At 39.0% G+C, this 13,919-nt stretch overlaps 1 protein-coding gene across 2 annotated transcripts in view; it reads right to left on the bottom strand.

The window, feature by feature from the left end:
• The window catches only part of myoz1b (myozenin 1b), a 30,178-nt gene extending 22,844 nt beyond the window's left edge, over positions 1-7,334 (bottom strand). For both annotated transcript variants that reach the window (XM_057826510.1, XM_057826509.1), the window contains exon 1: positions 7,192-7,334. The gene's annotated coding sequence lies outside the window, so the exon portion shown is untranslated. The remainder of the gene's footprint in view (positions 1-7,191) is intronic.
• Positions 7,335-13,919: the final 6,585 nt, after the last annotated feature.

Here is a 13,919-nt window from a genome sequence, read left to right on the forward strand (position 1 = left end):
AGTTTATTTTTTGATTGAACATTTTTACAAATTTTAATAAAACAAAAACATTAAGAGAGGTTTTAATATAAAAATTCTATAACTTGTACTAACATTTATCTTTTAAGAACTACAAGTCTTTCTATCCATGGATCGCTTTAAGAGAATCTTAATAATGTCAATGCCATCTTGTTGATTTATTGTTATAATGAATTAATACAGTACTTATGTACCGTATGTTGAATGTATATATCCGTCTTGTGTCTTATCTTTCCATTCCAACAATATTTTACAGAAATATATGGCATATTTTATATATGGTTTGAATTGCAAATAATTACGATTAATTAATTTTTAAGCTGTAATAACTTTGATTAAAAATTTTAATCGTTTGACAGCCCTAAATATAATATAATATAATATAATATAATATATATATAATACAACCTGAGCGTCAGTTGTGCGCTTAAAACATGGCGCCCTCCGTAGGTCAAAACATGTACTAAAAATTATAGATTTTTAAATCAATGGCAATATTTTATGTGTTTCTAATAACATTTTATTAAAAGAGCGCTAATGTGGCTTATTAGAGCCCATAAGTCTTTAATCCCGAGGTTCCCTTTAAATTTTTATTTTATTTTATTTTTCTTTATTTAATCGGGATAGTGCACATTGATGAACATCTAAAAAGATGTAAATATGCCAGATTGTAGCAAGTATATGCTAATTTACATCTGTAGTCCCTTAACAGGTGACACAAAGATACAAAAAGGAAAGAAATAAAAGATTACAATAAAACAACACAATACAATACGTTACTAAGAATTTAAAAGTCAGTGATTGCAAGACTGATTTGCTTTCAACCACTGCTTGAGCTGAGTTTTGAAAGTTCGTATTGTGGGACATTGCCTGATGGCGAGTGGTAAACTGTTCCAGGTTTTACAGGCCTTTACAGAGAGAGAATTATGACTGAAGGCTGTTTTTCTGATTGGAACCTCACAGTCCCCTCTAGAGGAGGCCCTGGTCCCGAGACCTCTGTGAGCCCTTTTTTTTAGAAAGTCCGACATGGGAGGTGGGGCAAATCCATGTAACAACTTGTACATTAGACAGGCAGACAGGCAGTTTTAAAAGATTTTAAATTCTTAAAAAAAAATTTAAAATATTAAAAAAGCGACTGAATATATCACACACAGAGATGAACTGAATGTGAAAGTTGTATAAAAGAGCAAATGTGTTCACACATCTGTCCCTCTCATGTTAGATGACATTAGCTATCTCATCACTGTTCATTTTTAAAATTAGTTTTTAAAAAAACAGTTTTATTCATTGGCTTTCAGCAGTACTTCAACTTGATTGCTCTTGTGACACCATCATTACTACAATTGGAATCTCATTTTTTTGTTGTTTTTTTTTTTTTTTTTTTGTGAGTGGGATCACCACAATCAATTTGGTTTATTTACAGCAAAAAATACCTGCAGTTGTCATGCATTTTTTGCTCTGGACAGGATTTCAGGCTGCGAGGGTGGTCGTGACAGAATTAGCAATACAACCTAATGTTTGACTGCTAGTGAAATGTGATCCAATTAAGAGTGTTATGTAGCTACAGCATAATAAAAAAAGAGAAGGTTGTAGATGATAAAGTTGCATGACAGCCACCGGCTTGTTGCCAGGTCCGCCATGATTACGTTAAGGACGTTGAGTGCAACTGTAGCGTGCGAGACCCTCCCTTAAGGACGCTAATTCCCCAGCCGAGGCCGACGTTTCCTGATGTAGGCTGGCAGCGCGTTGCGGGTCAAAAGCAATTACGTAAGGTAGGAGGTGAGTCCCTGTTAGCAGCGGAAGGGGCTCATCCACGGGGAGGGCGCTTAATGTAATTGCTTTTCATCCTCTGTAACTGAAGTCATTTTCAAACCCTGAGATCCGGCTATACTGCATGTGTGTTCAAACGAATGCCAAATCGACTGTTTTCAGTATTTTTAATGTGCTTTCCTGGAATACAGTATCCTGGTCAGTGAGAGGTGCAATGAGCAAGTAGAGGTCCTGTTACCACATCACCTCCTAGAACCCACTTAACACCCACCATAACCTGCCTGTTTTAGCTCCAAGATAAATCTCAGAAGGGGACAGCTGAGGAGGGAGGGGAGGTGACATAAAGTCAGCACATTCCCAAATCAACATCCCTCCTCCAGATCCAGAATGCCGACTAAAATCTCCACCTAGATGGCTATCACATTAGAACCGCCCACCCTTCCATGAAGACATAGTTGGACAGAGATACAGACACAGCAACCAGAAATTTACATTTAGTGACATTAATTGAATCAGTCTACTAATTAGCGTAACAAGTAGAAGTGTGGCGGACAATACGTTAATACAGCAGTGTCAGAATTCTGAGATCCAATGCATGAAAGTGTTGAGTGAAACTAGCATCGGGGAACTAAGTTACTAAAACATTCCAGGAAATAAGATTCTAATTTTCACTTACATGCCTACATACAGTGGTGAATGATATGAAAAAGTATCTGAACCTTTTGGAGTTTCTCACATTTCTAAATAAAATCACCATCAAATGTGATCTGATCTTTGTCGAAATCACACGGATGAAAAAACAGTGTCTGCTTTAACGAAAACCACCCAAACATTCATAGGTTTCCATATTTTTTTTGTGGCTCCCCTTTGACAGCAATAACTTCAACCATACGCTTCCTGTAGCTGCAGGTCAGTCTGGCACATCGATCAGGACTAATCTTGGCCCATTCTTCTCGACAAAACTGCTGTAGTTCAGTCAGGTTCTTGGGATGTCTGGCATCAATTGCTGCCCTTAGGTCATGCCACAGCATCTCAATGGGGTTCAAGTCTGGACTTTGACTTGGCCACTCCAGAATGCATATTTTGTTCTTCTGAAACCATTCTGAAGTTGATTTACTTCTGTGTTTTGGATCATTGTCTTGTTGCAGCATCCATCCTCTTTTTAGTTTCAACTGTCTGACAGGCTGCCTCAGGTTTTCAGGGAAAACATCCTGATAAACTTTTGAATTCATTCTTCCATTAATGATTGCAAGTTGTCCAGGCCCTGAGGCAGCCAAACAGCCCCAAATCATGATGCTCCCTCCACTATGCTTCATGGGATGAGATGTTGATGTTGGTGAGCTGTTCCATTTTTCATCAACACATGACGTTGTGTGTTACTCCCAAAAAATTCAACTTTGGTTTTTATCAATCCACTAAATATTTTGTCAAAACTACTGTGCAGTGTCCAAGTGCCTTTTTACGAACAATAAATGAGCCACAATGTTTTTTTTTTAGACAGTAGTGGCTTCCTCCGTGGAGTCCTTCCTTTAACGCCATTTTTGGCCATAGTTTTACATATAGTTGATGTGTGCACAGGGATATTGGACGGTGCCAGTGATTTCTATAAGTCTTTAGCAGACACTCTAGGATTATTTATTACCTCTCTGAGTATTCTGCGCTGAACTCTTGGCGTCATCTTTGGTGGACGGCCACTCCTTGGGAGAGAAGCAACAGTGCTAAACTCTCTTCATTTGTAGACATCTTCTCAGACTGTCGATTGATGAACATCCAGACTTTGTGGGTTGGTTTTGTATCCTTTCCCGGCTTTATACAAATCAATAATCCTTGATTGCAGGACTTCAGATAGCTCTTTGACCGAGTCATGATACACATTAGGGAATGCTTCTCATCGAGACAATTCTTGTGTTTTATAGTGGGCAGGGCAGCTTCAAACCACTCATCAGTGATTGAGCACAGACCTGATTTAAATTGTTTGATAAAAAATTGGTTTTAATTAGGGCTGTCAAAAAGATCGCGTTAACAGGCGGTAAATAATTGTTTTAATTAATCACGTTAAAATATTTGACGCAATTATCTCATATGCCCCGCTCAAACTGATTAAAATGACAGCACCGTGTGATGTCCACTTGTTAATTGTGTTTTTTTGTATTTTGTCGCCCTCTGCTGGCGCTTGGGTGCGACTGATTTTATGGGTTTCAGCACCATGAGAAATGTGGAATTATCGACATAAACAATGGCGAGTTACTAGTTTATTTTTTGATTGAAAATTTTACAAATGTTATTAAAACGAAAACATTAAGAGGGGTTTTAATATAAAATTACTATAACTTGTACTAACATTTATCTTTTAAGAACTACAAGTCTTTCTATCCATGGATCGCTTTAACAGAATGTTAATTTTAATGCCATCTTGTTGATTTATTGTTATAATAAACAAATACAGTACTTGTGTACAGTATGTTGAATGTATACGTATATCCGTCTTGTGTCTTATCTTTCCATTCCAACAATAATTTACAGAAAACTATGGCATATTCTATAGATGGTTTGAATTGTGATTAATTACTATTAATTATTTTTTACGCTGTGATTAACTCGATTAAAAATGTTAATCGTTTGACAGCCCTAGTTTTAATTGCTCTTTAAGTCTCCTTAGGCTGAGGGTTCACTTACTTGTTTTCCCCCCTCTGTCATTGTTTGCATGCTATCCTCATTAAAATATGAAAACCCATAAATGTTTGGGTGGTTTTAGTTAAAGCAGACAGTTTTTACATCTGTGTTATTTTGACAACGATCAGATCACATTTGATGGTGTTTTTATGCAGAAATGTGAGAAATTCCAAAAGGTTCAGATACTTTTTCATTCCACTTTATCTTTCAGACATTTTTTTTAAAAAAAGGGGAATCCCTAAAAATAATTATAAATGAAATACAATATTCACTTGAGCATCTCTTAACTTCCTCTTATCTTAATTACACTTCAAGCCTAAATCTATCTTTTAAGGCTTGGCTTCATGAGCTTTTCGGCAAATTATCTAAGTTTTGAATGGATGTGAAAGATCCTAGCTGGAAATAAATGGAGTTAGTGACATAATTTGCTGTATGACACTTAATGACATCTGTCATAAGGATTCAGTAATGACCATGATAGTGTCATTTCATTATTGTGGTGGTGTTATGACAGTCTTATGACGCCGCTGTCAAATAAAGTGTTACCTATTAACTCAAACAAATCAATAAATAAGCCGCACTGGACTATAAGCCACAGGATACATATAGTGGGACAAATAAGTATGTAGTCAACCACTAATTGTGCAAGTTCTCCCACTTGAAAATATTAGCGAGGCCTCTAGGTGTCAACATGGGTAAACCTCAACCATGAGAGACGGAATGTGGAAAAAAAACAGACAATCACATTGTTTGATTTTTAAAGAATTTATTTGCAAATCATGGTGGAAAATAAGTATTTGGTCAATATCAAAAGTTTATCTCAATACTTTGTTATGTGCCCTTTGTTGGCAATAACGGAGGCCAAAAGTTGTCTGTAACTCTTCACAAGCTTTTTACACACTGTTGCTGGTATTTTGGCCCATTCCTCCATGCAGATCTCCTCTAGAGCGGTGATGTTTTGGGGCTGTCGTTGGGCAACACGGACTTTCAACTCCCTCGACAGATTTTCTATGGGGTTGAGATCTGGAGACTGGCTAGGCCGCTCCAGGACCTTGAAATGCTTCTTACGAAGCCACTCCTTTGTTGCCCTGGCTGTGTGTTTGGGATCATTGTCATGCTGAAAGACACAGCCACGTCTCATCTTCAATGCCCTTGCTGATGGAAGATTTTCACTCAAAATCTCTCGATGCATGGCCCCATTCATTCTTTCCTTTACACAGATCAGTCGGCCTGGTCCCTTTGCAGAAAAACAGCCCCAAAGTATGATGTTTCCACCCCCATGCTTCAAAGTGGGTATGGTGTTCTTCGGATGCAATTCAGTATTCTTTTTCCTCCAAACACGAGAATCTGTGTTTCTATCAAAAAGTTCTATTTTGGTTTCATCTGACATAACACATTCTCCCACTCCTCTTCTGGATCATCCAAATGCTCTCTAGCGAACCGCAGACGGGCCTGGACGTGTACTTTCTTCAGCAGGGGGACACGTCTGGCAGTGAAGGATTTGAGTCCCTCGCGGCGAATTGTGTTACTGATAGTAGCCTTTGTTACTGTGGTCCCAGCTCTGTAGGTCATTCACTAGGCCCCCACCCCCGTGTGGTTCTGGGATTTTTGCTCACCGTTCTTGTTATCATTTTGACGCCACGGGGTGAGATCTTGCATGGAGCCCCAGATCAAGGGAGATTATCAGCGGTCTTGTATGTCTTCCATTTTCTAACAATTGCTCCCACGGTTGATTTCTTTACACCAATCGTTTTACGGATTGCAGATTCAGTCTTCCCAGCCTGGTGCAGGTCTACAATTTTGTCTCTGGTGTCCTTCGACAGCTCTTTGGTCTTGGCCATAGTGGAGTTTGGAATGTGACTGACTGAGGTTGTGGACAGGTGTCTTTTATACCGATAATGAGTTAAAACAGGTGCCATTAATACAGGTAACGAGTGTAGCCTCGTTAGACCTCGTTAGAAGAAGTTAGACCTCTTTGACAGCCAGAAATCTTGCTTGTTTGTAGGTGACCAAATACTTATTTTCCACTCTAATTTGGAAATAAATTCTTTAAAAATCAAACAATGTGATTTCCAGTTTTTTTTTTTTTTTTGCCACATTCTGTCTGTCATGGTTGAGGTTTACCCATGTTGACAATTACAGGCCTCTCTAATCTTTTCAAGTAGGAGAACTTGCACAATTGGTGGTTGACTAAATACTTATTTGGCCCACTGTAATGAAGGGAAAAAGTAGCGGCTTATACTCAGAAAATTACGGTATTTTCTTTAACTCTTATTCCATGGGCACAATGACAATCCTGGATAGCCTGCCAAATTCACGTTTCATCTTGCGAGACACGATTCTGGAGTATAATTGTTCAGGACCAAGAAGTGGAAATTTTTATCAGGATGACCATGCCAGCAAAAATTTTCAGTATTAGGAAGCCCTCAAAAATGTTCATGTGTTCGCTAATCATTCACATTTGCTGATTTCACACCACCTTATTAAATCGGAAAAAACAAACTCGAAATATGAAGGGTAAGAGGTAGCGGAGGGTTGTCTCCTGCGAGGCCTTGCCAAAATTTGCTGACAACACAAATCAAATGCATCCGACTGTAAACAAGTCCTTGAACTTAAACTGGCTCTTGAATTATTTAACAGCTCCAATTGCATCAGTGCCAGATCATTCACCATGCAAGAGCACTCAAGGCCTCTGTGTTACACATATACTCACACATACACTGATCTTACCAAAGAACTCAGGTGTGAACCACAAGAAGTCTTTCAGCTCCTGCGCCGTTCCCGCAGGAGAAAATTGTTTCCGCCTGCAGGTAAATTGGCGTCGTCGAGTTTGGTCTTGTACCGTCGACCTTCGTCTTCGCCACCGAAGAGAGTGAAACCTTATCAGCAGGGTCAGTCCTGTGCTGTGGACATTTGTCCTCCTGTGGAGGGTGTCAAAGAGGGGTGGCCCGGGGTGGTGGGTGTGGTTTTTCAAGTTCAAAACGGGTTACTAAATGATGTCCAAGAACCACCAGCCAATTGTCATGTTGAAGGAAACACAAATGAAGCCCATCATCAAATTCAATATTTGGATCAACCAAAACAACGTATAATGAAGTATCTTTTCGAATAAAACAATAAACTTATACTTTAAGAAGGTTCTTCTGGATTCGAGCCCTCTAAATGCTTTTCAACACAAAAAAATCCCCTTTTGAAGCCATCCCAACGCCATTCTAGGAGGTCCATCCAAGACTTTGAAACACCTCATTAATGTTTATTTTCATCTTTGAGACCATTAAACAATCAATGACATGAAACTGAAAATAGTTGCGTGAGAACAGAGGCTTTTCGGCAGGCATATGTGGGGACAAAATGAACTCTCACTCCTCGTGCTCTCAATCACACTGTGAAAAAGCCATCGGAATTAAGAGTTTAACACCGTGCCAAATAGCTGCAGATTAACGGCTCCAAAAATAGGTGAAATGGCCGATTGTGTGTGAAGTAGCGAGCGGTGAATTAATGAAGTAGACGCGTTCCCTCATATATTTACAAAATCAGGGCCATTTGGCCGTGCGTACGCTAGTTTAAAATTAGCAGCCAAAGTTAGCCTCAAAGTCACCTGATCCCAGTCAAGGGTCAAAGGTTGGATTCTTTTTTTTTCTTGGTGCATGGTCCGGTTGGGTTTCATCACGGCTAAGGTGAAAAGTAGGCCAGCCGTCCTTCAATTCTGAGCTGCAGATCTGATTTTTTTTTTTTTTTCTAAATCTGTAAATGATTTACTTAACGATCACAAAATATTTAGAGACAGAGGTAGGTAGAGTAGCCATATATTTTCTAAACCCTAACCTAAGTCAAGGTGCGTTACTTCTAAATATTACTCACATAAAAGTACTCATCCAAAAATTTATTCAAGTACAAGTAAAAAAAGTAATCGTTGAAAAAATACTCGAGTAATGAGTAACTGTTTATAATGTCTGTTTTTTTTAAATCATGTTATATTTTCTTCTCAGCACATCATCTACGTCCTTCTCAAAAAATTAGCATATTGTGATAAAGTTCATTATTCTCTGTAATGTACTGATAAACATTAGACTTTCATATATTTTAGATTCATTTCATACAACTGAAGTAGTTCAAGCCTTTTATTGTTTTAATATTGAATATTTTGGCAAAAAAGTCAAGAAAAAACAAAAATCCCCATCTCAAAAAATTAGCATATTTCATCCGACCAATACAAAAATACATTCAATTAATTATCTCAGCTGTGCACTCAATACTGGGTCGGGAATCATTTCGCAGAAATGACTGCTTCAATGCAGCGTGGCATGGAGGCAATCAGCCTGTTGCACTGCTGAGGTGTTATGGAGGCCCAGGATGCTGCGATAGTGGCCTTAAGCTCATCCACAGTGTTGGGTCTGGTGTCTCTCAACTTCATCTTCACAATATCCCACAGATTCTCTATGGGGGTCAGGTCAGGAGAGTTGGTAGGTCAATTGAGCACAGTAATGCCATGTTCAGTAAACCATTTACCAGTGGTTTTGGCACTGTGAGCAGGTGCCAGGTCGTGCTGAAAAATGAAATCTTCATCTCCATAAAGCTTTTCAGCAGATAGAAGCTTGAAGTGCTCCAAAATCTCCTGATAGCTAGCTGCATTGACCCTGCCTTTGATAAAACACAGTAGACCAACACCAGCAGCTGACATGGCACCCCAGACCATCACTGACTGTGGGAACTTGACACTGGACTTCAGGCATTTTGGCATTTCCTTTTCCCCAGTCTTGCTTCAAACTCTGGCACCTTGATTTCCGAATGACATGCAAAATTTGCTTTCATCTGAAAAAAATACTTTGGACCACGAGCAACAGTCCAGTACTGCTTCTCTGTAGCCCAGGCCAGGCGCTTCTGCCGCTGTTTCAGGTTTAAAAGTGGCTTGACCTGGGGAATGTGGCACCTGTAGCCCATTTCTAGCACACGCCTGTGCACGGTGGCTCTGGATGTTTCTACTCCAGACTCAGTCCACTGTTTCATCAGATCCCCCAAGGTCTGGAATCGGCCCTTCTCCACAATCTTTCTAAGGGTGCGGTCACCTCTTCTGGTTGTGCAGTGTTTCCTGCCACACTTTTTCCTTCCCACTGAGGTGCCTTGATACAGCACTCTGGGGACAGCCTATTTGCTCAGAAATGTCTTTCTGTGTCTTAGCCTCTTGCTTGAGGGTGTCGATGATGGCCTTCTAAAAAGCAGTCAGGTCGGCAATCTTGCCCATGATTGCGATTTTGAGTAATGAACCAGACTGGGAGTTTATAAAAGCCTCAGGAATTTTTCGCAGGTGTTTTGAGTTAATTTGTTGATTCAGATGATAAGGTTAGTTAGCCTGGCTCTGCCAGACTATTCTCCCTGTATTTTTCAAACACTGATAGTATAGTCTGGAAACCATCCCATTAACGGCCTTTTCGCGCAGGTACAAAATCAATCGACAAATCAGATTCGTTTATTTGCGTGACGTGTTCTTCACGAGCAACGTCACTCTTGCGCGTCGAAAGTCGTCTCTTCAGCAGCACAGATGGTGAACGGCAGAGCCGAGAATATGTTCCAATCCACGGTAAAATCAGTTTTAACCCTTTAAGGTCTGGGCCTATTTTGTCTGATTTTGCATGCCTCTGAAGTTGCCTTTATATTTCAAAGACAGAATTGTTTACGATGGCCTGGTTTGGTCCCTTTTTTTGTGACACCTTGAACTTCATGTCCAAACTGTTGTTTCCTTCACTGACCAATTATAAATCATCATTTTGGGCCCAAAAAGACCAAAAATTCCAAAATCGTTTTGTCAAAATTTTTAATATTGATGTCCAATTGACAACCAAACATGCGTAACGAACCGTTTTGAAACTTTGTAATATTTATTCAACATGTTAGGATGAACATTCAACCAAAAAAATTTAGAATAAATAGTCTTTTATTTGACAATTCAACATAAACACCAGGTATAGCTATAGGCGTTTTTTGCATTTATACATGCTCTAGTCAAAACAGGTTATATACAGCAGACCAAACAGTGAAGAACAGTGAAAAAATATACCATCTAACACAAAAAGTGTTTAGAGGCCATCTCTTTATGAGTTTAGGTATTGCGACCCATCACCTGATGAAAACTATGTACACACAATCAAGCTTCTTGAACACACATTTATATACACAAATTGAGAAGACTGATTGTGGGAAAAAAATATATATATATATAACATTGGGGAAAAAAGTATTTTCAAAAATATTTACAATAAACAAGTTAAAATTTTTTAAGGCATGCCACTCCGAAAAGCAGTTTCGTCCTGGAATTAGACACAGGGCTACATCACACAGCCCACACTTCCATGGGGTGTCGGTCCTCTTTCCACCCTTCCATTTTCATTTCACTTTACTTTCATTGTCACTATAAATGTACATGAAACAAAAGTCAGTATTTATGAAAATAATAAAGTACAAAATAAAAATACATACAGCAATAAATAATAATGGAAATCTATATGTATGACAATAGAAAGAATACCATAGCTGAATATGTGCTACATCCCTAATCTTCATATAGAAAGAAGACCACAAATTATACTTTGATCTGATATGCACATTTTATTATTATATACACAAACACGCACTTATATTGCATCAAAATTAACGTTGTCTTGCAATATCAAAAGAAACTTTCAAAAGAAACTTTTACAGCATAAAAAAAAAAAAAAAAAAAAAAAAGTGAGTTGGCTTACCTCTGCTCGTCGATGGCGTCACCCACGTGTTCAAATCCGTCACTATCTTCACTTGAGGACTCTTCCGAAGAAGACGATGATGACGAATTTGGACCACCCTCTTCCTCAAGTTGATCAAAAAGCACAATTGCTTGCGCTAAATTTAGTTTTCCGTTCATTCTCAAAGTCACACAAAGTCGCTCGCTCGCTTGCTCGATTCAAACGGCCGTCGCTCGACCCCTCGCTGCTTCAGAACACTCCTCCCTCTCGTTCGTGGAACCTCGCACGGCAGTTATATTTATAAAAAAAAAAAAAACGCATTTTGTGCTTCCACTGTGACTTCGAAAGGGTTCGTTTGATTTGTGTTTTTTTCATGGAGCTTCCGTTTTGAAAAAGGACAAGAAATGATGGAAATATAGACATAAACAAATGATCCATGCAGCGTTTTAATGTTTTTTTGAGAGGACAATAAAACTATAAAACTTAAATGACAATATCTCACGTTTTAGTTGGTCGATTGACTTCAAATAACAACGAGAGTAAACCGCAACTTCCGCACTTTAAAACGAGACCAACCAACGGCATGTGGGTGACGTAATTAAAACGCGAGGGTGCTTCAAAGACGACGTGCGCTGAGGACGCGCCGGCGCGTCCTTCGACTCTCAAGGGTTAAATGACCAAAAACACATCGACACGAGTCATTGACAACAGTCTGTCTCGCGCTAGCCATGTCGAATAAACTCCGCTCTCTTCGTATGTTTACTTCCGCGCGCAAGTCCATCGTCCTGCGGTCGCCATTTTACTAACGTCACGTCTGCCCGTCGCTGATTGGTCCACTCCGCTGTCTGTTTGCTGTGGCTTGCTCCGCCCTGGAAATTGTTTCCGTGGGAATGGTGGCCAGACTCAATAGCTGGAACAGCGTTGAGTCTGGTGTACCAGGCTAAAGGTTAGTAGCTTCTTTAGCGCACCTTCTCATGATATGCTAATTTTTTTAGATAGATTTTTGTTTTTTCTTGACTTTTTTTGCCAAAATCATCAATATTAAAACAATTAAAGACTTGAATTACTTCAATTGTGTGTAATGAATCTAAAATATATGAAAGTCTAATGTTTATCAGTACATTACAGAAAATAATTAACTATCACAATATGCAATTTTTTTTAGAAGGACCTGTATATGAACTGTTATTATTATTATACTGTGCTAACCTACCTGTCATTTTCATTGTTGGTGTTGTCACTATTGCTCTAATCAAATAGACAGTCCAGATTTTATTGTTATGAACAAGTCTATGAGTAAAATAGAATGCCGGTGCCGATGGTGATAATTAAATGTTTATACATTTCTATATAAATGAACTAGTATGCAAGCATGTTATATGGCTACACATTCAAATAAACTTGGAGTATAGGGCTGGCAAGTGGGAGCTCTGACACTGAAGGTTAACCCCTTGGCTCAGGTACCCAAATCTTGTCTTTTAATGCACAGCTAGGACACGTAGCAATGAGTGGTCCTGTTGCCTGGGGGTTGTTTCCCTATGGCATCAGGTCCACAAATAACATTGGATGATGAATAATACACATTTCAATAATTATCACCACTGGCACCACTGTTATTACATAAATTTTGATTTTGAATGGTAATGGGACAATTAATATATGGGGACTGCGGTAATGGCGACGATGATGGCGGTGGTAGTGATGATGGTGGTGATAGTGCAATGATGATGACGATTTTGGAAAGTGACTGTATTTACATTGAATTTTGGGGGAGTAAATTGGGGGTGGGACCCCAAAAAAAGCTTGGCTTCTTCCCACTCCTTTTCGAGCTACGTATGTACCGTATGTATTTGTTATAAATTTTTTGTTAAAATCAATATTACTGGTACTATTGTTATTTGTTTTTCCCTATTCTTGCTGTTTTTGTTATTACTGCTCGAAATCAATCAATCAATCAACCTGCTACATGACCATATTAGGCCAAAAATATTTTTAAAAATCATCGAATTCAGACCAGAAACAAACTTGAAACATCACCTGCCCAAAGAGCATGATGCCCTCTAGTGAGAAAAAACATTGTTAACTTTTGCTGGCGTAAAGGAGCAAGTGGTTATTGTTGCGACACCTCATTGGTGAAACTGAGACAGCCTCTCTCGGCGTCTCTGGCAAAAATTAACTCAATACTGATCTACTCTAGTGTAGCCCAAAGTTGTGGAGTAAGAGTAGTGTTTCAGTCTTCACAAATCTTCTCATGTAAAAGTAAAAAGTATTGTGTGGTAAAACTACACTAAGAAGTACATTTCTCTCAAAATGTTACTCAAGTAAATGTAACAGTAAATCTAACGTGTTATTATTATAATAATAATGATAATACATTATCTTTATAGAGCGCTTTTACTGATGCTTTAAAGTTGAAACAAAGAAAAGGCTAACAAAACGTGAGCAGTACAAAACAATAGAGAAAATAATTATAAATTAAAAAGCAAGTTTAAAAAAGTGAGTTTTGAATGTAGGAAGATCTGAACAGGTGCGAATGGGTTTAGGGTAGAGGTCACGGAACCGCGGACCTCGGTCCGGTTCCGGACCTCCAAGCCGTCTGGACCGGATCTCAAGCTGTCTGGACTAATACACGTTGCAACAACAAAAATCGTTTTTTTCTGCGGGTTTGCAGAGCGGAGTTGGGCAACAAACAAAAACCTTAGCGGTGACTCGCGTGAGCCAGCCAATGGGAGTGACGCATTT

The sequence above is a fragment of the Corythoichthys intestinalis genome, chromosome 21, assembly GCF_030265065.1.
Source record: "Corythoichthys intestinalis isolate RoL2023-P3 chromosome 21, ASM3026506v1, whole genome shotgun sequence".
In the NCBI taxonomy this organism is placed as follows: Eukaryota; Metazoa; Chordata; class Actinopteri; order Syngnathiformes; family Syngnathidae; genus Corythoichthys; species Corythoichthys intestinalis.